General features: G+C 46.7%; 1 protein-coding gene across 1 annotated transcript in view; it reads right to left on the reverse strand.

Annotated features, from left to right (window-relative positions):
* The window catches only part of CDH23 (cadherin related 23), a 452,316-nt gene that overhangs the window by 409,973 nt on the left and 14,537 nt on the right, over positions 1 to 27,806 (reverse strand). The gene's annotated exons all lie outside the window — the stretch shown is intronic.

The following is a 27,806-nucleotide window of genomic DNA, read 5'->3' on the forward strand; positions in this document are numbered from 1 at the left end:
ACTCTGCATAGGATTGAGCATCTACACCCATGCTGGGGTCTCATGGTAGGCAGAGGATGCTGTCCCACCCCTGATGCTGGGCTTGACCATGTGACTTGCTTTGACCAATGGATGCTCTGGCCAAGCTCCATACTAGCAGAAGCATGATCCTTGCACAGAGGGGCTTGCCTCTTGAGCTCCTGCCTTTCAGCCTCACAAGAACATGCCCCAGACAGAGTGAGCAGACTGAACCCACACAGGGCCCAGAATCAAGCTCAGTCATGCCTCGCCTGGATTTGCTGACCCTCCCCAGTCAGCCCACAGACACATAAGTGAGAGTAAATGATTGTTGTAGTGCTTTGTTATGCAGCTACTGAGGCAATAAGTGACTGATATCAGCACTATGAAATATATATAACCATAGACAAAAACACAGAGGGAAATCTTCATGCCATTGGGTTTAGCTATAACACCAAAAGCACAGGTAAGAAAAAATAGATATATTGGACTTCATCAAAATGAAAAACTTTTGTACATCAAAGGACACTGTCTACAGAGTAAAAAGGCAAACCTGCAGAAGATACTTGCAAATCACATATCTGAGAAAGGATTAATATTTAAAGTATATAAACAACTCCTAAACAGCTTTTGAGTCAGACTGTATTCCACGTGGTAGTTTTTGTGAAAATCTCCTCTAGTGGGAATGGTACAGATTTCCGGGAGGCCATTTGGCACAATAAAACTCCAGGATTTTTTCCCAGTTCCACTGACCGGAATTTCCCTAAGGAAATCATCAGAATCATGGCACAGAGGTTTTTTTTGATGATGTTTGCGGCAGCACTGTTTATACTGGTAAAAACAGTCCAGTCAATAATCAATGACAGAAGTTTACATGAGTAAATTAGGGCACTTTCATGTAGCTGACTACGAGGCAGCCGCGGAAAATCATGTTTTCAGAGAACGTTTATTGACAAGGAAAAATATTCATGGCAAATTGTTAAACAGAAAATGTAAGCTACAAGACTATTCATAGTGTGCTACTATGTTGGAAAAAAATAAATTATATATTATATATATATATCTGTATAGAAAACATATAGCAACACATTTGCATCTTTATTTTATCTTTCCTTAGTGAGATAACAGGTGATTTTTTTTTATCCTTAATGTTTTTCTGTATTTTCTAAGCTATCTGCATTGGGGTACTAACAGTATTTAAACAAAGTAGCAAATATCCCATTTAAAAACTAGTAATCAAGACAGCATGGTTCTGGCATACAGAGAGACGTACAGTACAATGGAATAGAATTAACAGTCCAGAAATAAACCATGTGTCTATGGTCAGCTGATTTTCAACAAGGATGCCAAGTCCATTTAACTGGGAAAAAGTAGTCTTTTCAATAAACGGTACTGGGACAACTAGACAGTCCCATGCAAAAGAATGACATTGGACCCTACCTCACTCCATCAACAAAAATTAACTCAAAATCAAAAACCTATATGAAAGAGCTAAAACTCTTAGAAGAAAAATAGGTATAAATCTTCATGACCTTGGATTAGGCAATGGTTTCTTAGATATGAGACCAAAAGCATAAGCAACAAAAGAAAAAATAGACAAGTTGGCCTTCATCAAAATTAAAAATATGTATACTTCAAAGGACACTACCAAGAGAATGAAAAGACAACCCACAGAATGGGAGAAAATATTTGCAAATCATACATCTAACAAGGGACTTATCTAGAATATATAAAGAACTCTTACAACTCAACAGTAAAAAGATGAATAATTCAATTTAAAAATGGGCAAAGGATCTGAATAGACATTTCTCCAAGGGAGATGTACAAATGGCCAATAAGCCCACGAAAAGATGCTCGATGTCACTGGTCATCAGGGAAATGCAAATCAAAACCATAATGAGATACCCCTTCATACTCACTAGTTTAGCTATAATCAAAAAGATAATAGCAGCGTTGGAGAGGATGTGGAGAAACTGAACCCTCCTTCATTGCTGATGGGAATGTAAAATGGTACAGCCACTTTAAAATAGTCTGGCTGTTCCTCAAACTATTAAACAGTTAGCATAAGACCCAGCAATACCACTTCTAGGTATACAGCTAAGAGACATGAAGACCTATGTCCACACAGAAACTTGCACATGAACGTTCGAGCATTATTATTTTTAATAGTTAAAAGGTCAAACAACCCAAATGTCCATCAATGGACAAATGGATAAACAAAACGTGGTGTATCCATGCAACGGGATATTATTCAGGCATAAAAATTAATGAAGTACTGATACAACATGGATGAACCTTAAAAACATCATGCTAAGTCAAGGAAGCCAGTCACAAAAGAAGACCACATGTTATATGAGTCTATCTATATGAAATGTCCAGCCAGAAAAGGCAAATCTATAGAGACAGGAAATAGATTAGTGGTTGCTTAGGGTTGACGTGATGGAAAGATATGGGGTGATAGGTAAAAGGTATGGTTTCTTTCTAAGAGGATGAAAATGTTCCAAAATAGACTGTGGCAAAGGTTGCACTTTTCTGTGAATGTACTAATAACCACTGAACTGTACACTCTAAGTGGGTAAATAGTATCATACGTGAATTAGATCTCAATAAAGCTGTTTAAAGAATAAAAAAATAAATTTAAAAAGGAAGAAAGCAAGCTAGTGTAGAAACTGAAGTGTATCAGATTTAAGCCAGTTAACCTGCCAGTTCAACCAGGGTGCTGACCCTTCTGCTTGCCTCTCTGGGCGCTGCCTCCCACCCCCAACTAGGGAGGCGACTTGGCCTCACCTAGTCCCGTCTTGCCACACCTGAAGTCCATGCCCAGTGGTGAGCCAACCTGGGCCAGGAGCAGCCCACGTTACAAACAAGGAAACTGAGTGCCACAGAGGCTGCCTTCCTTGTCTTCAGCCCTTCAGCCTGAGAGCCAGCGATGGAAATGGAGACCCCAGGTCCTGAGCCTGTCCCTGCAACCACTTGCTGGGTAGCCTTTGGAAAGCCCCGGCTCGCCTCTGTAAAGCGCAAGGTGGACGCGGTTTTCCTGGCTCTGCTCTTCTCTGCCTCTCAGATGCTGACCACGGCCCCGCCCTGCCCCGCCCCACCCACAGACAAGTCAAGATCGTTTGCTCAGTGGCCAGGCAGGCACTCAAGTGAACTGTGAGTGGGACCAAGTTCAATCTCTACCGGCTAGTTCACTAGCATCCCCAAGACATGGGGGTGAGAGGGAAGCCAGGTCACCCTTTTGTATGTCCCTTTCTTACCAGACAGATGGAGGGGTCCACATATATTCCAAGTCTCCACCTCCTTCTCTCCTTCTGCCCTTTCCACTCTCGCCCCCTGCACCCCAAAACCTGCCCCAAAGAGTCTGGAATGCTGGGCAGCCTTCACCCAGCAATTTCCATGCTGCATCCTGAGGCACAACCCCCAACTGTAAGCAGCTGCCAGGAGGACATCTCTGCTGATTTTAACTCTGCAAAGTCTTTCCGTGAATGTGACTGCAAATCTAGACAGGCAGATGCTAGGCCATTTCACAGATGAGGAAACTGAGCACTGAGAAGATCAGCTGGACGCTGAGAATAAGCCAAGGGGTCAAGTGGCAGAGTCCAGGCCTCCTCCTTGGCACAGGTCCCCGGGGGACCGCAGGGAATGAAGGCGACAGAGAGAGCACGAAGGTGCCCACTTCCTGCTGTGGTCTCACCCACACAGGAGCTCGAGAGCCCAGGCCAGGGCAGGCGTTATCCTGGCAGATGGGCAGGGCAGGCTCCCGGGCCAGCCACACTCCTAGGAAAGGCCTCTGCCTCATCCCCAAGCCCGGGGCTTAACGACTGGGAGCCCATTCATATTCTTTCTTTCTCTCTCTCCCACTGTGATGTTAGCCAAACTGGTTCCCTCGCCTGCCTTCCACCCCACCCCCTCCAGGACGCCCTCTGTGACGCTCTCCAGTCTCTCAGGGACACCCATTCAGCACTGAGCCTCTCCTCCTCCTCCTCCTTAGGTGCAAACAGGAATTTTCAATTCACGGGGTAGCCGTGAATCGTGTGGTAACCCCCAGGCAAGGCATCGGGTCTCTCCAAGCTTCAGTATCCTTGCCTGCAAGATGCCACTTAGGACGTCACAGCTCAGGCCTTTGCCTGGTGAGGTCCCCACGCCCGACGGCCCTCGCTCCCACCTGGCCATCTGGGGACTCACCTGTCAGAAAGAGGCTGAAATGTCACCTTCCCTGAGGCGTCTCCCTTGACCCCCTCCCAGCCTCCCAGGCAGAAGTGGCCCTCCATCCTCTGTCTGGGATCCCTGCTCAGCTGCTTTAAAGCACTCGACACGGGCCTGCGAGATCTTGTTTCTGTGCTAACCACGCTGAGTGCTCCTCCCCAGCCAGCCCAAGCCTGCGCATAGTAGGTGCACAGTCAACATTCCAGGAGGACAGGGATACGGATGCGCCCCCTTCCAGCTTGAACAGCCTGTGGCTGTGGTGCAGGAAAGCCGCTCTCAGCCAGGTCCACGTGGGGGAAATGGGATCCCCGTGGTAGTGGTGGGGGGGGGGTGCATGTCCCCACCCCAGGGAACGGGGAGGAGGGGGGATAAGGCCTGGGCTCGCTCTCTACAGTAAGCCGATAGTTTTCTCTGGAAGTTAAGTGATAAATCTTTTCCAGATTGTCTGTGACAGCTGCTTCCTCCCCACATAATTGTGCAAGATGCTGTTTGATTGTTTTTATGCTTACTATTATCGCAGCTCCCGAAGGAAGAAAGAAGAGCCCAGTGGGGCCTTGGTGGGGAAGAAGTTTTAGATGCTCTACCAAGAGCTCAGGGAGGAACCAGGGTCCCGCCGGGCTATCTTACTATGCGGTGGGGAGAAAGGGACAATTCCACACGGGGAGCTTCAGGAGATTGAAGGGAGACATCTGTGTTCAAATCCCTGCTCAGCCTCAGTTTCCCCTCTGTTCAAACCGAGAGAATAGCACCTCCTCGGCGGGTGTTATGAGGATTAAATGACCGCCCTCGAGCGCGCCTCGCCCGTGGTGAGCATCCAATCGATTCAAATGCCCTCATGCCTTGCTCCATCCGCAGTCCCTGTCTCTTCTGCCCAATCCACAAAACACTAACAACACTAGTAGTAATGCCCATTAGGTGTAGGGCATGTCACTGTTGCCACACTCATCACAGCCCCGCCTCGCCCCTCACCGGGATCGCAGGCCACGAGGGAGCCGGCGCCATGTGGTCTCAGACAGGACAGAGAGCACCATCCGTGCTGCCTGCCCGGCTTACTGCTGCCTTTTAGGTCACCTGGCTCTCACAGCACCTTGCAGCCACCTGCAATGGCACCCACTTTTCCAGATGGTGAGACTGAATCTCAGGGGGGTTAAGAGGCATGACCCCAAAACCCTTAAGTGTTTGGACCTCGGTTCAACTGACTCAACTAGGAATTTGTTCAGGTGAGCCCCAGAGCTGTCACCTCCCGCCACCGCCCTCCCTGCCTTCCCATCCGACTCCCAGCAAACAGACCCACCTGCAGAGGCCAAATCGCGCTGCCAGAGCTGCTGGCTAGCTATCCCTCTGCCTGTCCACTGCTAACCTCTGACCAGATGTGCTTCTCACCAGGACCCAGCCAAGGAGGGCCTTCCTGCTTTGCCCTCCTCCTCTGGAAGCAAAGGACTTGACCCGAGCCTGGGGCAGGGAGTGATTTCAAGCCCAGCCCCAGCTGCAGGGCATGGTTAGACATTTGGTTGTCACTGAGCCCCAGCTCTGTATGGGCACAAAATCCACAGCAAGTTCTTTCTCATCCTTTTACAGGTAGCTTGGCCATCACCTCCTCTGGGAAGTGTTCTCTGATTTCACCAGCTAGGCTTCGGCATGACTTCCTCCACTCCACTGTGCCCCTGACACACAGACTACTCCATTCCAGCATGCTGCAGTGTGTGTGTGTGTGTGTGTGTGTGTGTGTGTGTGTGTGTGTGTGTGTGTGTGTGTGTGTGTGTGTGTGTGCATCTGTCTCCTTCACCAGCCTCTGAAATCCCCTAGAATCAGGACCTTGCCTTATTCACCTTGGATACTCTGAAGCCTAACACAGGGGTTGTCACAGCATAGGAGGTGTTCAATATTAGGTATTGAAAATATACAAGAATAAATGGAAGGGAGGGAGGGAGTGAAGGAGAGAAAGTAGAGGACCAGAGCACAACTGCTTCTCCCAAAGAAAGACTACAGTGGGTGTGCCTCATGCCAAACACACCCTAAAATTCTGAAGGCTTTCCCCTTTGCTCCCCCCAACCCATGGAGCTGCCCAGGAAAGGGAGTCTTAAGACTAGGGGACCCGGGGCTGTGGGGGAAGCAGACGAGCATACTACCCCTCTCCTCTCTGGGCCTCCACTTTCCCATCTATGAAATGGGGATCCAGTTTCCCAAAGGCAGAACAAGCACATGGGGAAATGACAGCAGGTCCTTTGACCAGGAAAACCACCCACATCAGTGCAGGAGGCCATGAAGGAGGTTTGAGGTGCCAGGAGCTGCTGGGGCTTGCCCCTCACCCCAACCACCTTCCTTCCTCACACAAGGAACACTGAACACCTGGGGCAGAAAACTAGAACCAGAAGAAACCCAGAGACTCCCAGCAGACAGTCCATTTTGCAGATAAGGAAACTGAGGCCCAGGAGGGAGGCAGGATGGGTATTAACACATGTTGAGCGTGCGTACCATGTGCTAGACTTCTTATAAAGTGTCATAGATCCTTACCACTACCTATGAGGGGGCCTTACTGACCCATCCTGCAGATGAAGAAACTGGGGCTGAAGGAGAATCCACAACTTGACTGGGATCTCACAGCAGAAAGTAACGACAGCAGGATTCGAACCCAGGAGGCTCTGGCTCCAGGAACAGAGCCCTTTCCAGAGTACCACAGAGCAAGGGCTAGCCTGGAGCCAGGAGCATGGGAGCCAGTGAATTCAAGACGGAGGTTTTTGACTCTCCCCCCACCAGTCCAGTGCTCTCTCTTCTACATGGTGCGAGACTGCCCCACACTGTCCTACCCTCCAGACCTGGTGTGTGAGATGCAGAGAATCACTGAACACCAGGACTGGAGAGAACTACAGTTGGCTCTTCGTCCAATAGCTATACTCTACAGCATCCTCCCCTCTAGACTTTGAACCTGAACTTGTATGCCTCCAGTGACAGAAAGCTCACTACCTACATAGGATACATTCCATCTTTTGGACAGCTTGGTAAATTAGGATGTCCTTCCTCTTAATGAATAAAAAAAACCTCTTTTAAAGACCCAAAGGCTTCACGTGGCTTCGGGTTTACTCTGTCCACATCTGCTTCCATTCAGCTCCTCACACATCCACTTCCTCACCATCTTCCACCCCAGCCTCTTTTAATTTATCTCCTGACCCTCCCCCATTCCTCATCCTCAGTACCCACTTTCTAACCTTTACTAAGGACATCTTTTTTAAAACACTCAATTTAAGAAAAAATATTTCACATCTCTATGAGCAATACACAAATCATAATTCTTAAAAATAACAAATTGCAGGCCAGAGTAATCATAAGTAAATTGATATTGATAAATAAGCTTTTCTCTAGAGCAGTAGGTGGTTTATTTTAATCTAATGAGTTTTGTGTTTTCCCAGCTTTCAGATTCCATGATGAAGGGCTGTCTGCAATAGAATTACGACGCTCTTCAAAATATTGTAATTTAATGCCTCATTTTGTCAAGACTTTCTTGAAAATGAGATTTGTTCCTAGCGAAGAATTTTACTCAGCTCTTTCCCATATGCCCCCACCCACCTCTCCAGGCAAACAGGTTCTCCTCAGGCCTGGGGTGGAGGATGGAAAGTGGGAGAGAAGCCAGGTTAAACACAGGGAGACAGGCAGGGACCTGAAAAGGAGTGTGGAGGACCATTCCTGGCAGACTCAGCCTTGCTTTGCGGCTGAGTAGCACCCGCTGCCCACTCTGTGCCTCGGCACTGCCTCCTGCAGACGGGGAGCGGCCACACCTGCCCAGACCTCATCCTTCCTTATGAGATGCTCAGAGGCCTCCTCTTTCGGGTTCTAGGGAACAGGATGCAGACCTGAGACCCCTACAGACAGGAGAGAAGACTGACCCTGCAGGCAGGAGAGCAGCAGAAACTAAAGCTGGGGGGGGAAACTAACAAGGCTATTTGTGGAGAAGCCTTTGGGGTCATCTGGTTGAATGTCCTCCAGGGACAGGGAGCTCACCACCATCTCAGCCAGGCTGGTGCACTGTTAAATGCACCACTGCCAGGCCACTGGAGGGAGCTTCCGATGCAGTTGGTTCCGAGAAACACTGAAAGGAATAGAACAAGAGGTCAAGGGAGCAGCCAGACCGGCTGGTTTCACATCCTGACTGCCCGTGTGGGTGGATGAGCTTTCCTGAGCTGCTTAACTTCTCTGGGCCTCAGTTTCCCACATCTCTGAAATGGAGATAATAATAGTACCTACTTCATAGCGTTGCTATGAATATCAAATGAAGTAATGTATGTAAAATACTTGGAATACAAGCTCACATATAATAAGCTCTCAATAAGTGTTATTAGTAGTGTTACCATCATCATCATCATCATCATCATCATTATGTGTGTGCAGAGACTATTTGAGAGGACACTGAGAAACCAGAAAACCTACCACCTCTGGGAGGGAAACCTGGGTGGCTGGAGGAGAGAGGGAGGAGAGAGAGACTTCACTGTATTCCATCTGGCGCCTTTTGAATTTTGTATGTACACTATATGACCCACCTGAAAATAAAGTTGTAGAAACAAAAGATAATTTGGTATTTCAAAAAAGAAAAAGAGGACTTCCCTGGTGTCGCAGTGGTTAAGAATCCGCCTGCCAATGCAGGGGACACAGGTTTGAGCCCTGGTGCGGGAAGATCCCACATGCCGTGGAGCAACTAAGCCCGTGAGCCACAACTACTGAGCCTGTGCTCTAGAGCCCGCGAGCCACAACTACTGAGCCCGCGCACCTAGAGCCTGTGTTGCACAACAAGAGAAGCCACCACAATGAGAAGCCCGCGCAGCTCAATGAAGAGTAGCCCCCGCTCGCCACAACTAGAGAAAGCCCACACGCAGCAACAAAGACCCAATGCAGCCGAAAATAAAAGACAAGGAAAGAAACAAAAGAAAAAGAAAGAAAGACAAATTTTCTCTTGTAATGGACTCCAAGCTGCCTTCCAGGAACTTCCACTCTTTATTTGGGCTTTAGCCTCCAGAATCACACAGTCAACTTCTGCCCTTTGAAGCACGCCACTCATTCGCTCAACAGGCCTATCCTGAACACAAGCCCTGAACTGCTGTATGCGAAGCGTTCAACAGAGGCCAAGCCAGACCCCATCCCTGCAGCCTGTCAGGTGAGAGGGACCCTCGGCCTCACCATCACCATCCTAAGTCTTCCAGGTGAAAACCCTTCTGGTGACATCTTCTCCCCTACTTGGCCCACTTTCTCTTAAAGAGCTGTCTTTGTGCCTGAACTAAGTTTCAGGTCCCCACTTTTTATTTTAAAATTAGGCAAGTTGACCACTTAATGATACACATGATGAAGGGTTTAGGGGTGAAGTGAGCCAGTGTTACACCACTAACTTTGAAATGCAGCCCCAAAGAAAGGGTTTGATGGATGCATATATGATAAATGAAATGCAACAAAATGTAAACTGTAGGATCCCAGTCGGGGGTACATGGTGTTCACTGTATAGGTCTTTCAACCTTTCTGTGTGCTTGAAAATCTGTATGATAAAACTGGGGGGAAAGGAGGAGCATTAAAAACCACACAAAACTTCAAAGGGTTTTTTACATCTAGGTGGCCCTCCAATGCCCTTGTCCTATGGGTTGGGGACTTTTGGGGAAAACTAGAAAGAGAAATAGACAAATCTACAGTCGTAATGGAAGACCTCAACACAACTTTCTCAAAAACGAATAGAAAAAGCAGAAAAATCAGTAAGGATACCAACATCTAATCAACCTGACTTACATATCTAACCTCACTGACAAAATGAACACTGTGTACAACTACAGAATAAACATTCTTCTTGTGAGGCAATGGATAATTTACCAAAATCCACCATTCTGGGCCATAAAGTAACTTTCAAAACATTTCAAGGAATTGAAGTCATTCAAATGTATGTTCTTTGATCATAGCAGATTAAGCTCAAAAACAACAATTAAAAAAATGAGGAAATCCCCAAATGTTTGGAAATGAAACAATGTCCTTCTAAAAAAATGTAAATCAAAGAAGAAAGTGCAACAGAAATTAGAAAATATTTTGAGCCTTAAAATAATGAAAATACAACATCAAAATTTTTGACATACAACTTTTGTGCTTAGAGGAAATTTTATAGCCTTAAATTCAGATTTTAAAAAAGAAGAAACTCTAAAAAACAATGATCTATACCTTTCTTGAAAAAGTGTTTCACGAAGTAAATTAAACTCAAAAGTAGACGGAAATTTTTAAATTTATTAACAAAAACAGAACTTAATGAAATAGAAAACAAAATTAAATAAACAAAAATCAGTAAATTAAAAGTTGGTTCTTTGAAAAGACTAACAAAAGTGACAAGTCCAGTGATCAGCAAGACAATGAAGAAAGTGAGAGAGAAGGCATATATTACCAGTATCATGAATGAATAAGAAAGTATCACTGCAGAGTCTACAAAGTATAGAGACTATAAGACAATAATGAAGGAGATATTATGAATATCTTTATATCAATTCATATAAAAATCCATATAAAATAGATAAAGTCCTCAAAAAATACAACTTACCAAAACGGACCCACAAAAACACAGAAATATAAATAGTCCTATTTCTCTAGAGATATTGAAATTGTTATCAAAAACCTTCCCACTAAGAAAGAAGCTCATGTGGCTTCTCTATTTAATTTTCCTAAACATTTAAGGAAAAACATAATACAAATCTTATTCAAACTCCTACAGAGAAACAGAAAAAGAAGAAACAGTTCCCAATTTATATAATGAGGCCAGCATAACTTGATACTGTAATCTGACAAGGATATCAGAAGAAAGGCAAATCATAGGTCATGAACACAGATGAAAAAAATATTTTAAAGAATATTAACAATTCACATGCAAAATACAGTCAAGGGAAAGCTGTTATAGCTTGTCCAATAGTGTCCAAGGGATTATGAAAAGAATAATGCATCAAGACAAAGTTGGATTTATCCCAGGAATGCAAAGTTGGTTAACTTTTGAAAATCAATTCATGTAATTCTGCACATTAACAGGAGAAGGAAGAAAAATTACACGATCATTTCAAATAGATGCAAAAATACATTTGATAAAATTCCATACACATTTATGATAAAAAAAAAAAAAACCTCTTAGCAAAACAGAAGAGAAGAGGCCATATATGAAAAACCCACAGCTAACATCATACTCAATGGCTAAAGACATTCTTAAGATCTGGAACAAAACATGGATACCTGCTATTACCACTACCATTCAACACAGTATTGAAAGTGCTAGCCAGAGTCATTGGGCAATAAATTCCCAATTCCAATTTTGAAAGGAAGAAGTAAAATTATCTCATTCACAGATGACATGATTATATATAGAAAACTCTAAAGATTCCATTTAAAAATTGTTGGAAAAAATAAAAATTGTTGGAGCTAATAAATAAATTCAGCAAGGTTGCAGGATACAAAATCAACTCATGCAAATAAGTTGCATTTCTATACACTAGCAATGAATAATCTGAAGACAAAATTAAGAAAACAATTCCATTTACAACAGCATCTAAAAGAATAAAATACTCAAGAATAAACTTAACCAAGGAAGCAAGTGACTTGTGCACTGAAAACTATAAAACGTTGCTGAAAGAAATTAAAGAAGACGTAAATAAGTGGGAAGACATCCCATGTTCATGGATTGGAAGACTTAATATTGTTAAAATACTACACTTAATATTGTTAAGATAAAATACTACCCAAAGCAATCTACAGATTTAATGTAACCTCATCAAAATGCTAATGGTGTCTTCTGCAGAAATAGAAAAATCCATCCTAAGATTTATATGCAATTTCAAGGGACCCCAAATAACCAAAACAATCCTGAAAAATAACAAAGTTGGAAAATTCATACTTCCTGATTTCAAAATTTGCTACCAAGTTACATTAATCACAGTGAGTGCAATACTGATGTAAGGGCATGAATACAGACCAATGAAGTAGAACAGAGAGCACAGAAATAAACCACTGCATATATGGTTAAAATATTTTCAACAAGGGTGCCAAGATCATTCAATGAGGAAAGGACACTCTTTTTCAACAAATGGTCCTGGGAAAACTGAATATCCACATGCAAAAGTTGGACTCTTACCTTACACTACATACAAAAATTAACTAAAAATGGATCAAAGACCTAAATGTAAGAACTAAAACTATAAATTCTTAGGGGAAAATCTTCATGAGGTGGAATTGGCAATGATTTCTTGGCTATGACACCAAAAGCATAGGCAACAACAATAATAAAAAAGGTAAATTGGATTTCATCAAAATTAAACACTTGTATACATCAAAGGACACTATCAACAGAATGAAATGGCAACCTATAGAATGAGAGAAAGTATTTCTATTCTGATAAGGGATTAGTGTCCAGAACATATAAAGAACTCTTACAACTCAACAACAAAAAACATAAGCAACCCAATTCAAAAATAGCTTTGCAAAGGACTTGAATAGACATTTCTCCATAGATGTTCGAATGGCCAATTAAGCACAAGAAAATATACTCATCAATAGCCATTAGGGAAATGCAAATCAAAATCACAATGGGACACCACTTCATACCCATTAGAATGGCTATTATAAAAATATTAATAATAACAAAAACAACAAGTGTTGGTGAAGATGTGGAGAAAATTGTAACTCGTGCATTGCTTGTGGGCATGTACAATCGAGCAACTTCTGTGGAAAACAGTATGACGGTTTCTCAAAAAACTAAATGTAGAATTACTGTATGATAATTTCACTCCTAAATATATACTCAAAAGAGCTGAGAGCAGGGACTCAAACGGATATTTGTATACTGATGTTCTCAGCAGCATTATTCACAATAGTCAGAAAGTGGAAACAATCCAAATGACATCAATGGATGAACAGATAAATAAGGTATGATATATGCATATAATTTAATTATTATTCAACCTTAAAAAGGAATGAAATTCCGAGACATGCTAAACATGAATGAACCCTGAAAACATGCTAAGTGAAATAAGCCAGACACAACATGACAAATATTATATGATACCACTTGTACAAGATACCTAGAAACAGGCACATTCGTAGAGACAGAAAATAGAAGTTACCAGGGGCTGGAGGGAGAGAAAATGGGGAGTTATTGTTCAATGGGTACAGAGTTTACAGAGTTTCTGTTTGAGATGATTAAAAGTTTGGAAATGGATAGTGGTGGTGGTTGCACAACATTGTGAATGTTATTAATGCCAATGAAATGTACACTTAAAGTGGCTAAAATGGTAAATTTTACGTTATGTATATTTTCCCATAGTTTTGAAAAAATTAATGGAAGAAAATTTCCCTAATATGATAAATGACATCTACAAAAAACCTACAGCAAACTCTGTACGTAATGGTGAAATATTGAAAACTTTCTTGATACCAGAATCAAAATAAGGATGTCCACTATCACCACTTCAATGCAATATTATGCTGGAAGGCCTAGCCATTCAAATAAGGCAAGAAAAAAGGTATCAATATTGGAAAAGAAGATATAAAATCGTTATTATTTATTGAAAACATGATTGTGCATGTTAAAAAATCAAGGATTCTATAGATAAACTATCAGATTCAATAAGTAGATTTAACAAAGATTGTTGGATACAGGTCAATATTTTAAAAATCAATGGTACTTCTATATGCCAGAAACAAATAATTAGAAATGAAAATAAGGGCTTCCCTGGTGGTGCAGTGGTTGGGAATCCGCCTGCCAATGCAGGGGACATGGGTTCAATCCCTGGTCCGAGAAGATCCCACATGCCACAGAGCAACTAAGCCTGTGCGCCACAACTCCTGAGCCTGTGCTCTAGAGCCCGCGAGCCTCAACTACTGAGCCTGCGTGCCACAACTACTGAAGCCCGTGTGCCACAACTACTGAGCCTGTGCTCTAGAGCCCGCGAGCCACAACTACTGAAGCCCGTGCACCACAATTACTGAGCCTGCACTCTAGAGCCCGCGAGCCACAACTACTGAAGCCCGTGTGCCACAACTACTGAAGCCCGCGCCTAGAGCCCGTGGTCCGCAACAAGAGAAGCCACCACAATGAGAAGCCCATGCATCCCAAAGGAGAGTGGCCCCCGCTTGCCACAACTAGAGAAAGGCTGCGCAGCAACGAAGATGCAACACAGCCAAAAATAAATAAATAAAAATAAATAAATAAATTTTTAAAAAAATGAAATGAAAATAAAACCCTTCAAATATCACTTATAATAGTATCAAAAAACATAAAACACATAGAAATCAATCTAATAAAAGAAGTGTAAGACCTCTACACAGACAACTAAAAAGCATCCTTGAAAGAAATTTATTAAGACCTAGGAAAATGGAGGAGTGTATTTTGTTCGTGGATCAGAAACTCAGTATTATAAAGATGTCAATTTTCCTCACATTGATCTACATATTGGTGATGCAGTCCCAATCAAATCTCAGCAGAGTTTCTGTGGAATTTCAAAAGTTGATTCTAAATTCATATGGAAATGCAAAGAGCCAAAAGTAAACAAAAGTGTTGAAGAAGAATAAAGCTAGAGAATTTATACTACTAGATATCAAGACTACATATATAAACTAGTAATTACACTATAAAGCTTGTATTGGTAAAAAGAACAAATATACCCAACCGACTTGCATACACATATTTGTACACCAAAAAACACATAACAAATGTTACTAACAGCCTTTTCCATAATAGCCAAAAACTAGAAGCAATCCAATTGTCCATCAACAATAGTATGGGTAAACTGTGGTATATTCACACAATGGAAACCTATACAGTAATGAAAACAAACAAATATAACTATACACAGCAGGATGAATCTCACAAATAAGTTGAGTAGAAGAAAACATTGCCAAGAGAAAATACGGTATGATTGAATTTCTATGAAGTTCAAAATAGGCAAAATGAATGCATGCTATTAGGAGTCAGGATAGAAGTTACCATTGACTAATGACAGAGAGATGGCTTCTGGTAATTTATTTTTTCTTGGTTTGGGTGGCAGTTATAGGGTAGTGGTCACTTTGTGATAATTCAAGCTGTACGTGGATTACTTGTACACTTTTCCATATGTGTTATACTGCAATTAAAAAGCTGACTAAAAAAGTTCCAGTTGACTTGGGACCAACATCAATGCTACTAACCACTGCACCGCCCTGCCTCTCTTCCTGCCCTTCTACCATGGGAGCACAGTGCCAGTGGGCACAGAGAGAAGCCACAGCCTCTGAGCAAGGGCGCCTCTTCCTCCATGAAGCCTTCCAAGACTGCTCCCCACCAACCCAGACCCCACCCCCACCTCCTCTGAACCTCTAGATACATAGCCTTTATCACAGGCATAATAGTTACTCCTGGCACCCTCAGGAGGCCTGCAAGACTGTGAGCCTCCAGAACGCAGGAGCTGAGAATAACAGTAGCATAATAACTAACAGCTGAGAATAACAGTAGCATAATAACTAACAGCTGAGAATAACAGTAGCATAACAGTAGCATTTCTTGAGCATTTACTATATGGCAGGCACTTCTTCTAAGCATTTTACAGGCAATAACTCATTTAATCCTCCCAATAACACTTTGAGGTAGGTACTATTATTACCCTGATTTTCTAGATGAGAAAACTAAAGAACAGAATGATTAATTAAAGTGCCAAACGTAACACAGCTAATCATTGGAAGAGCTAGGATTTGAACCTGGGTAGTTTGGCTCAGAGATAGAAATACTCCCTTTGTTGAGGAACAGGCCCACAGATGAACCCTGGTGCCTGTAGCCCTGGTCACATACACCCAGACCAGGCCCAAGGAGGAGGTGCTCCCCATCTCGTCCAGACAGGCAAATGTGTCTACGAGTCTGTGCAGGGAGGTGTGTGTGTATGGAGGTGTACAACCTCTTGAAAGCCCAGTTCTAAGAGGGTAGCGGGCACTGGACCTGGGTTCCCTAAGCCTGAGGAAGCAGGCTGAAGCCAGAGTGTGGCTTTGGGGAAAAGTCCCTTCCCAGACCTGGGGAGGAGGGCCTGGGACCTCCTCAGTGGTCAGGCCCCTGCCGACAACACTCAGGATAAAGGAGGAGGTGGAGGCCAGGGCTCCTGTTCCTGTCCCAGTCATTGGCCAGGGGTCCTCTGCCTCCCAGTCCCAGGCCAGGGGTCTGCAAACAACTCCTTGGAAGGTGAAGCCAGGTAAAGTCAGCCTCCTCTGGGAATGGACTGCAGCATCTCACCTTTCTCCGCTCCTCACCTGACACACTGCTCAACCAGTTTCTCTGTGGGTCTGCCTTTCTGCTCTCCCGCTGCAATTTAAGCTCATCTCCCTCTGCTCTGTCCTAAAAAGGCCCCCATCTCTGCCCAGAGGCTTTCTTTGTTTCACTGGGAGGTATGGGAGCTAGGGCGGCTCCTTTGTGCCGAGTCTGGGTGGCTGTAACCGGGCCCCAGTGACAAACACTAAAAATGACAGACCCCCAGAGCATTAGAAGAGAAAGTCAGGGTTACCTACCCCCAACTTACATCAAACGGTGCTCCCCTCGTCAGAAGCCCAAATCTTGGGACACCACACAGTCCTGGCCCAGAAGCCTGCATTGTCCGTGGCGGCCAGAAGTGGCCCAGAGAGGGGGCCACCTTGGCAGAGATGACACAGCACATCAGTGCCGGGGGCCAGAGACAGGCCTGACGCCCACTTTAGCAAACAGACCCAGAAATCAGGCCTGGGGGGCAGGGCACGGGAGAAGGCCCAGCCTCACATTCAGCTTTTGCTCAGGAACATTCCAGTTACCGGCTCCAGCGCACCTGTGTGTGAATGCGCGCACGCACACACTCACGCATGCGCACACGGCCAAGGCCATCTGGGTCAAAGCCAGGAGACAGAGCTGTTAGTACAAAGAACTTCTGAGCAGGACAGTTGAAAGGAGAGCGGGAAGGAAAACGAAGGAGCTGTGTCTCCACCCGGCCTTTCGCTCTCCCCTCTGCCCTCGCCAACACCCGGCACCACCGCCCCCCCCGCCCCGCCCCCGCAGCGGCTCCCCAGGAAGCTGTGAAACACACAGGTGCAACGAGGTCACCTAGTTAACAGTCTCCCTCCCGCTGTATTATTCATGGGCTCCCTTATTCCGGCCTGAGCTCCAGTTTCCAACAGCCCTCAGGCTCGGCTTGGCAGGTCAGCCAGCCCGGCAGGTCTACCCCCACTCTGTACACCCCATGCCCTTCCTGTCTCCTTCCCAGGACGCAGCCATCCCAGTGCTAACTCAGCCCCCAGCACTTCACATCACACTCTACACGGCACCTCAGGTGAAGGGAGACCTTTGGGTTCAGTGGGGAAGAGCATAGAAGGAAAACCTTAGCTGTGTCAGGCACGCACAAGATGCTGAAATTCCCAAAGGAGACTGGCTACAGGGCTCGTGTGCTCCCTCTCTCTCGCTCTCTCTCTCCCGCCGCCCTCTCTCTCATACACACACACACTCACACACACACACTCACACACACATACCCAAATTGACTGGCCCAAATATGGTACTCTGAATAGCCGTGAAAGCTCTTGGACTTATCTATTTCTATACCTTAGTGTGCCTGGCACAGTGTCCTGAAAACAGTAGTCCCTTGATTTGTTGACTTGTACACTTTCCCCCAAAGATGGGTGTCAAGTTGCTAGAGTAGTCATAAGCCATCAAGCCATTCAAAGACACTGCTGTTGGATTTAGAGATGTTCATGTTATTTAAATATCTATCTGCATATCTCTTGTAAATCCTGCATAGTTCAAGTCATTAATACATAGTGAGGACTCATAAATATTTATTTACTTACTGCAATGTCTATTTATCACAATTCATTTAGCCAAGCCCTTTCCTATATCTCACGAGAGCCCCTTCCTCCTGAATCAAGTGGATTGACCAGAAGGGTTTTTCCTTCTACTTCACAGATGAGGAAACTGTGGCTCAGAGGATGAAAGCACTTGAGTCAATGCAAGGACTGTCACTGCAGTCTTCACATGCCGGCCAGGGGCATCTTTCTTCAGCATTCACACATATTCCCCTGCCTCACGGTGAGGTTACCACACTGGTACACCAACACGAGGAAACCACAAGATGAATCCATGGTCCTCCAGTCACTCAGGCCAGGACCCAGAGTCCAGCTTAGGATTAACGCTTGGCCAGAAACACTGAGGGCAGCTCGCCAGCCAGCCTGGTCAATAGTAGGGGGGAAAGGTGTGGGGCGAAGATTAAATCACAGGAGTCATTGCATTCGACCCCCTGGTTTTACAGGTGGAAGAGGTGGGGTCAAGCTGGGGTCTCCAGTCCGGGCAAGTGCAGAGAGCAATGAAGTACCTGGCCTTCCCAGATGGGGCAACCTGATCTGGGTAGATGACCTGTAGCCTCTAAGCTGGTGAGCTGTGCCCCTCATTTAATCCCATGGATGTTAAGTCATTGCCCAGCCCCACTCTTAAGTGTGTGGGAGCTGTAGGCACCTGAATGTCCAACCCCAACCCAGGATCAATCACAGGTGAAGTCCACACAGCAATAAACATACCTGACAGGTCTGGATTGAAAGCCCGGCCCTGTCACTGTCTCCATGCAGACCCAATGGGGGTCAGTTGTCCTTTCTGGACTCAGTTTCTATCTGTCTAGTCAGGGATCCGGCTCTGGCCTTCTCTAAGTACGGTACTGAGAGAAGAACAGAGTGAGGATTAAGGACTCAGACTGCCTTGGCTCAAATTCCACCCCGCCACCTGCTAGCTATGTGACTCTGGGTAAACTGCTTAACCTCTCTGTGCCTGATTTCTCATCTTTAAAATACAAGTAACAGAAGTCCTTATCTCATAGCGTTGTTGTCAGGACTAAATGAGGGATTTTATATGAAGTGCTAAGCCCAAGGCCTGGCACACAGTAAGTGCTTAATAAATGCTTCCTGTTATTATTGTCAGCCCCAATACTCTATGGCAAAGGTCACACGTAAACTGCTCGGCCATGGGCCACATGCAGCTTGCTGAGGGGCTTTCCCAAGAATATACGTTACACAAGCACAGGAGCCACTGACTGACCCCAGAGGCCTAGAACAGTGCCTGGCACACAGTAGGGGCTCAATAAATATTTGATCAATGAATGAACGGCTTCACAGTGTTTTTAAATACTTCAATTGGTTGCTAACATTTAAAATAAAATTTTGTACTTTAAAATCTGGATTTCCAGAGAATTTTGAAAAGTCAAAGTATCTGGCCACACTTGTCCTGCATGCCTGCTTACCAACCACACACAAGAACTGTAGCAGCGGTGCCCCCTTTATATGGGGCAAGCAAGTGCAGTTTGCCCAGTGCCCGCCCAGCCAGCCTCACTCTCTTACACCATCTGCCCTGACAGACTGGACTCTGTGGGCACCTGAATGTTCACTTTGGCCCAGGTCAGTCAGGTGAAGTCCAGACAACAAGGAAGGTCTGCATTTACCCAGCCCCAGAGCACTCTGCCCACGGCACTTCTTCTAAGCCCCAAGAACCCCTCCTAGTCCTCCTCCTACCCCAAGTCCAGGAGAAAAGATGGGCCTTCAGGTCTGCTAAGCACCCCAAGACCCCTTGACATCCAAGCCCTCCTACTTTGGACAGGTCAGAGCCTCTCCCCCAGAGGACAAGACCCCAACTGCTCCAGGTTGCCCCAACTTCCTCAGTTTTCCAGGCCAACTTCCTCCTTGCTTGGAAAACTCCCAAGTGTAAAAAGCAGCAGGAAGATGAACTTAATCCTTATCTTTCTCACAGACAGATAAGGAAACACACACACACACACACACACACACACACACACACACACATGCACGCACGCACACCCCAGAGATAAGGTGCTTTTCTAAAATACTGTTATCCATTCTGGGCCCCCTCCACTGGGGTCTTCTATGGAGAGGGGGATATTTCATCCCATGCTCAGTAACTGGGGGGGCTGCCTGTGGACACGTGGGCCCTTCTCCACTTTCCACTCCTCTCCCTAGCCCTGCCAGGGCTCAGGTCCGTGGAGATGGACCACATCTTCCCATTCTCCAAGAGGCCTTCCCAGACCATCCTATCTTCCACCTTTAGCATGTCAATTACCCTCTCTGTTTTCTCTGTAGCATTCCTGACCATGCGTAATTGTCTTGAGTGTGTATTTATTATCTGTCTCCCCCAGTTCAATACAGTAGCCACCAGCCACACGTGGCCACTGAGCACTTGAAATGTGTCAAGTCCAAATTGAGATGTGTTGTAAATGCAAAACACACACCAAATTCCAAAGACTTAATTTTTTTAAGTATGTAAATGTCTCATTAATAGTTACATTGATTATATGTTAAATGGTAATATTTTGGATATACTGGATTAAATAAAACAGATTATCAAAAATCATTTTACCTATTTCTTCATTGACAGACAAATGGATAAAGAAGATTGGTACATATATACAATGGAATATTACTCAGCCATAAAAAGGAACGAAATTGGGTCATTTGTAGAGACGTGGATGGACCTAGAGACTGTCATACAGAGTGAAGTAAGTCAGAAAGAGAAAAACAAATATCATATATTAACACATATATGTGGAATCTAGAAAAATGGTACAGACGAACCGGTTTGCAAGGCAGAAATAGAGACATAGCTGTAGAGAACAAACGTATGGACACCAAGGGGGGAAAGCAGTGGGGGGGCTGGTGGGATGAACTGGGAGATTGGAACTGACATACATACACTAATATGTATAAAATAGATAACTAATAAGAACCTGCTGTATAAAAAAAATAATAAAAAAATTTTTTTAATCATTTCACCTATTTCTTTTAATTTTTTTTAAAGTGGCTACTAGAAAATTTAAAACTACATATGTGACTTGCATCTGTGGCCTGCATTATATTTCTACTGGACAGCACTGCTATAGACAGTCATCATGAATCCCCAGCTACTAGGCAGAGCCTGGTACACAGGTCATGCTCTGTATTGGTTGACTGAATGCCTGAATGAAAGGTCTCACCAGCAGTGGACGTGGGACCCTAAAACACAAAGGAGGATGGGTTTGGGAGGACCTCCTGCCCCACTATCCAGTATGTGCTGGTTTTCCTGTGGCAGTCCACCCATGCCTCTCCTAAGACAAAGCTTCAGGCCTCTGTAGACGGGGCAGAGAGAGGCCTGGCTTAGAGTTCTGTCACCACTGCTCCCGGGAGATAATATCAGCTCTCTTGGCCCCAGGAGAAAAGGGCAAAATCAGCCTCATCCTAGGGCAAAGGCAGGTCAGAGCCAGAGAAGGGATGCAGAGGGCTGGAGAGTGAAGCCCTGGGTAAGCCTGGGGCAGGATGAAGAGGCTTTTAGCTCTGTAGGCAAAGAGCAGAAGAAAAGAGGGGCAGAGCTAAAGGGAGGCCCTTGGAGGGACCCAGCCCACCCTGACCCAAGTCCCGGGAAAGCCAGCATTTCTTGGGGACAGGATCAGTGCTACAAATGAAGACCCAGACATGGTCCCAGCCACCCCTTTTGTTTTCTCTCTCTTCCCTCCCTCTCTCTCTCTTGCTCTCTCTTCTACTTCCCTCCCTTGATTTCACTGGCTCCCAAATTACAGTCTTCTTTCAGAAACAGACACAATCAAGGTGGTACACAGGGCCCTTGTCACAAATGGCATTTCAGGTCCTCTCCAAATGGAGCATGGCTTTTAAAGAGGAAGGCAGTGCTACTAACAGCCTGCCTTGGGGAAGATGCATCTCCAGGACAGACTCCCTCCCTCTTAGGCTGATCAGCCTTCGGGAGGCTTTGGGTGACTGTGATTGCAGGGTCAGGCCCTGGGCTGCTGGGGTCCAAGAGATGGGGGTCTGCCTGGCCTCTTGCTGGGGCGGGAGAAGCCAGGCTCTGCCCTTGATTGGCCACCACCCAGGGAGAGGGTCTGGAATAAGCCCACTCCCCAACTGTGAGCCTCAGTTTCCGCAGCTGTAACATGGTACATCCAGCTAGTCTCTAAGGACCCTTCCAGCCCTTGGCGTAAATGTCACAAACTCAAATGGCTAAAGGGGCCAAGATTTAGTGCAAATGAGTAAAGCGGGGTCAAATGTGAGACGGCAGGGAACGGTGGAGACTGTGGAGAACTGAAGGCTGTAAGCTCACCTGCAAAACTCACATGTGTGACACAAGTCAGAGCGAAGTCAGAATAGTGGTTACTTCTGGAGCAGGAAGGGGTCTGAGGGAGCCCTGCCAAGGTACCAGGGATGCATCTGATCCAGCTGGGGCTACACACGTGCACACATATGCAAAAATCCACCACTTTCATTTAAGAGCTGTTTACCTTATTGTATGTATGTAATCCTCAATCAAAAAAATTTTAAATAAAACACAAATAAATAAAAGGGGCGGCTGCAACTCAGCCCCAACGGATCACTACCAGTTGGGAACACAGACCCAATGTTGCCAGTTCCAGCCAGAAATGTCAATATCTAGATTTTTATTATGAAAATGCTGTTTTTTTCTTTAAATGTTGCTAATAACTAATGCAAAATGAAAGACCACGACCACACACACACACACACACACACCACACACACATCTTTAGGCAGAATTCAATTTATGAACTTATAGACTGTCCAGCTCTCAAAATAAGGGGAGGTTTCACCTCTTTGCTTGAATACAGTATGCCTAACGCGTGACTGAATCGAAAGGGATAATAATAAACGCTACTACGTTCTGCATGTGTACTGTGTGCCAGGCCCTGCACAAAAGGCTTTCTGTAGAGTTTTCTTCTGATTAATGCTGATAGCAAGCCTACGATATAATTGGAAATTATTCCCATTTAACCACTGAGAAAACTAAGGCCTGGGCAAGGTTACAGGGCAGAGCAAGGCTTCAGCCCTCAGGAGTGGAAGAGCTAGCACTCAACTCCAGCTCTGTCTGCCTCCAAGCTGCCTCACAAAAATCATGAAGGGAACAGGCTTACGATCATAATAACCGACTCTTGCATGAGGTTTTAGACTATGCAAAGGAAAGATCAAAAATACGAACGCTAAGCCTGAGCCTGCTGTGTCACTCTCCGCGTCACCGCCTGACGCCCGTGGGGCTGAGGACAGGTGTCTGGTAGTCCCGATCCCCCGGCAATACACTGAGCCACACGGACTTTCACTGCCGAGGTAACACAGAGCCGCAAGAGCACGAATGCCGAGACCCAAATACACACCCAGCAAGGAGAAGCAGCAGCAGCGCGTCCCTCTCCCCGAGACAGAACCAGATTACATTTCACAGTGAAAGACTAGAAAGCTATCTCCATGTGGCTACTTCTTAAATATGCCAAGTTTCTCACTGACACCCTTCTAGTCAATAAAGTTGGTAAGAATATGCATTTTCTGCCTTATGCAATTCAATAAAGCTATTTTCCTATTGAACCAAAATAAATATGGTTTTATTTATCTCCATAAATGCTCTAATTCTTCTGAATTGACTCTTCTGCATAAATGATCACTCACCACTATTGTAGATATGCAGATCAAGGTATGGAAATTTCCAGCACTCCAGAAGCACCCCTTGAGCCCCAGCCATCACACCGTGGAGTAACCATTATTTTGACTTCTGCCATATAGGTGGGTTTTGACGACAGTTGTGCCTTTTACTTGGGGCCTGTGCTCTTCCCTTCTCCACAGTCCCCACCACGTCCTATTGTCTTATATTTGGTGCTGCTTTACTCTTTGGTCAGCTTCCTAGCCCCTCTAGGCATGTGAGTTTGAGATCTCTACTCCAAGGGCATTTGCCTAGACCCCAGAATACAGGAGGATGGGCATTAGCTACCCAGTGTTGAAAGGAACCAACGTGAATAGTTAAAACTGGTTATAGGCACACCAAATGCCAATGTAATAGCCATTTAGTCAACGGACAGTGATTAAGCACCAGTCCCCGGGGATACAAGGGGGAATAAGATACAGCTTGTGCTGAAGAAGCTCACTGTCTAGTGAGGGGCCAGACCACTGCAGAGTAGTGAAAAGTGCGATGGAAGGGCCACGAGGGAGGGAGGCCCAGCTGCAGAGGCCACCTCACCCCCATCCCTTCAGGGTCAGTGAAGGCCTGACTGATGGTATCACCCACACAGGTGCAGGAGGCTAGAGCACAGAAGAGCCTGTTCCCGTCCCCACTTCTTTTCCACTGGAGGCAAAATAATCCCATCCTGAAATAACCCATCCAGCAGGGTCCAACTCAATGAATGACCTTACTCGCCTATTAAATGGACAAACACGACTGCCCAGGGCCAAGAAAAACTCAAATCAAGGCTCAAAATCAAAAGAAATGAACAAAGGCAATTAAATTAATTTAAAAAGAAACTACCTTTACATTTTAAAACTGAATTTTTTTTAAAACCTGTGGGTTCTAGGAAACAGTAGGACTTTTACTGACCTAGTTGTTTTTGAACTCACCAGTGAAGGAATCTTGCACATGAGCATCACTGTCTGTTAGGCCCATGACCATGCTGATCCAGGCCCTCCCACGGCTCCCCCTTGCCACTCTGCCCCTGGCCAAGAGGCCAGCGGAGAGGAAGGGCAGTCCTCTTTTGGCAGGGCTGGGGTGCATGAGTCATACCATGACCTTTCACCTGTGATACCATTGGCCCCACCGAGGTTCTGATCCAAATTCCTCTGAAGTCCTTCGGATCTCCACTATGAGGCCAGCCTTGATGGCTTCAGGGTCACCATTATTCCTCCATAGGACCAGGAGCGGTGCCTTGCCACTGTGCCTCGGCATCATCCTTCTTCCTTGGGGCTAGGGACCTCCCATGGCACGAGGGCATCAGAAATGGGATGTCCAGCCTGGGCTGGTGGAGGGGGGGTAAGAGTGGAGTTTGGTTGTTATCACCTCCTCTGCGGGCTACCCCAAATTAGCATTTCTGCAGCTCCCTCTGCGTAAGTCCTGAGGGCCCCGAAGAGGTGTGATCAGCGGGTCACTCCATCCATTTGGGAGGGACCGATGAAGTGGAGGACAGTTACTTAATTCCTTCCCCTTAAGGGACAACATCTACCCAGCCCCAGGCCTCCTAGAGGCAGAGCAGCTTATCCAGCCTCCACAACCCTACCCCCTCTGCCCACTTCCTACTGCCCATATGCCTCACATGTGGTAATGTTTCAACTGCACGGAAAGCTGAGCTGCTACTTGAATCTGTCTAAAGATCCCCAAAACACAGATACCCTCCTGGCATTAGCAGGGAATACCCACAAGGAGCCAGCAGTGGATTGTTAATCCAACCCTACCATAAATCTCCAGGAAGAGAACTTCCAGTCTCATTCTCAAACCTACATTCTTATCCACTGCCCTTTTCGACACTCTTTCTGCACCAAGGGGCTGTGAAATGCTCATTCCCGAGAAGGTACTATGGACCAGTGCTTCTTAAACTTTACTGAGAAAACAAATCACTCAAGGATCTTGTCAAATATAGATTCTGATTCAAGAGGTCAGGGGTGGAGTGCAACTGCCTTTCTAACAAGCTCCCAGGTGATGCTGATGTTGCACGTCCACAGGCCACACTCAGGGCAGCAAGGCTCTACTAGACCTTCACCTCCCAGAAGTATGTGCATTTTAAATTAGCACTTCACAGAGGCACCCTGTAAAATACTAAGCTCAAAAAAATGAACCTCAAATGGTGAATTTGCAGGTAAGGTCACTTGCTGGGTGGAGGAGCTATTTTGGAGGCAACCAGGACCATCCACCATCATAACCCTCAAATCAAGCCCTTTGGTAAGCAGATGTGAGAAGCCCAGCTGTTTTGGGGGTCAGGAAGGCGGAGACAGACATGTGTATGGGGCCCCAGCCCAGACGAGGCCAGGATGTCATCTCTGGGCCTCCCACACCCTCGTAGCTCTCCGCCACCCAGAGCAGAGCCTCGCTGTCACACCAGTCACTTCTGCAGTGCCACCTTTCCAGCCCACGGGGTACCCTCCCTCTCTGCCTTTCAGGCACTCTGCCTTCCCACCCTCCCCAGACGCCACCAAGCATCCCAGCTCCCCCAGCTAAGGGGCCTCTCCCAGCCCCCTCTGCAGCAGAGTGACATCTGGTTCCCCAGGCTCATAGGTGCTGACCACCCGCATAGGTGCTGACCGCAGTGCACCTATCCTTGCACCATGAACCAAACGTTAACTCCAAGTCCACTCTCCCCCACCACGGGCTGACTCATCAGCACCTCTCACCTGGCACCAGCCAGCTCTTCAAGCCCACCCCACCCCATGCAGCCTATTTCTCCCCTATGCAACAGTCAGACTCCACCCAACACACATACACACACACACACACACACACACACACACACACACACACACACAGAGTTCTCCTGTGCATCTCCAGCTTATTTCAAAATCCACATTGGGGTGGGGGTACTTGCTAAGTGGCTGAAATGTAAGGGCCAACGCCTGCTCTTGTCTGAGAGGGCAAAGTATGAAAAAGAAGCAGGCGCTGCTTTCCGAATTACTGGGGAGGGTGAGGCGTGCTATACCCAGGAAAGGCTAATTTGCCCCCAGTGGGCCGCTGACGGCGCAAGGGCTCTGGGCTGGAGTCGCATTAGGGCGGTGGCCGGCGGCTAGGGCACAGGATCTCCGCCCGAGGCACGGAGGCAGCCGCTCTTGGTGTCCGCTCCGGGAAAGCAAGGCACTGAGTGCCCGCCGGCTGGTGCCGCCACCACCTTGGAACGCACGGGCTCTGCACGCGTCCCGGGCTGACCTGCACGGAAGACACGGGCTGCGCCCCTGAGCGCAAGTCCCTGGGGACAACCAGCACCGCCCGTGGCGGGCCTGCACGGGGATTGGGGAGGTAAAGGGCGAGCCGCACAAGACTCCCTGCTCCGCGAAGGGCGCGTCTTCCCATAGCCGGACCGGAGTGGGGAGGTTGCAGGAGTCCTCTGAGGTCTCTCGCGGGCACTGAGAGGCGATGAGGGGAGGGGAGAGCTACGTGACTTTAGGTCCCTCCAGTGACGATGCCTAACCCGCGGTGGGAGTGTGCCCCACCCCGTCTCCACTGTCCAAAAGGGGACCCAGGGCGCAGAAGGAGAGGGGATCGGGTCCCAACGCCCTCTTTGCCCCCGAAATTCTCCCCACCCTAGACCCAGACCCTCTCTGAGGGGCGGAAAGCAAAGCGCTCGAATGTTCGCGGGTCCAGGACCCGGGGTGGGGAGTGGAGTGCCTTTCCTCCCAAGGCCAACGCGGAGGAAATTCGAGTTCCCAGGAATCAAAGTTGCCGCGCGTTCGACCTCGGGCTCGGAGCGGGACGCAGAATGCTGGCTAGGGGCCCGGGATGGAAGGAGGCCCCGGGCGCCAGCCACGGGCGATGGCCGCGCCAAGAACAAGTGGTTCAGCGGCTGCGGTCGCAACCCCACGGCTCCAACTTTCCCACCGCGTGGCGGGTGAACCGCGCGGAGAAGGAGAGGGAAGCGGGGAGGGAAGGGGCGATGCGCGGCTCTTGGTACCGTGTGCGTGTGCGGAGCGGCGCCGCGCCGCGCCTTGGGCTCTGCTCTCCGCTGGATCGGCCCCCGCAGGCCGCCCGCTCGGGTGCTGACCACAGCCGCGTCTCGCTGCCGGCGCGAAGGCTCATCCGCGGCGTGCTGGCCGCTCCGGGGTCCCCTTGGGCCGTCTGCTCGCTGTTGGCCGCTTGC

Source organism: Balaenoptera physalus, assembly GCF_965194825.1.
Source record: "Balaenoptera physalus genome assembly, chromosome: 14".
NCBI lineage: Eukaryota > Metazoa > Chordata > Mammalia > Artiodactyla > Balaenopteridae > Balaenoptera > Balaenoptera physalus.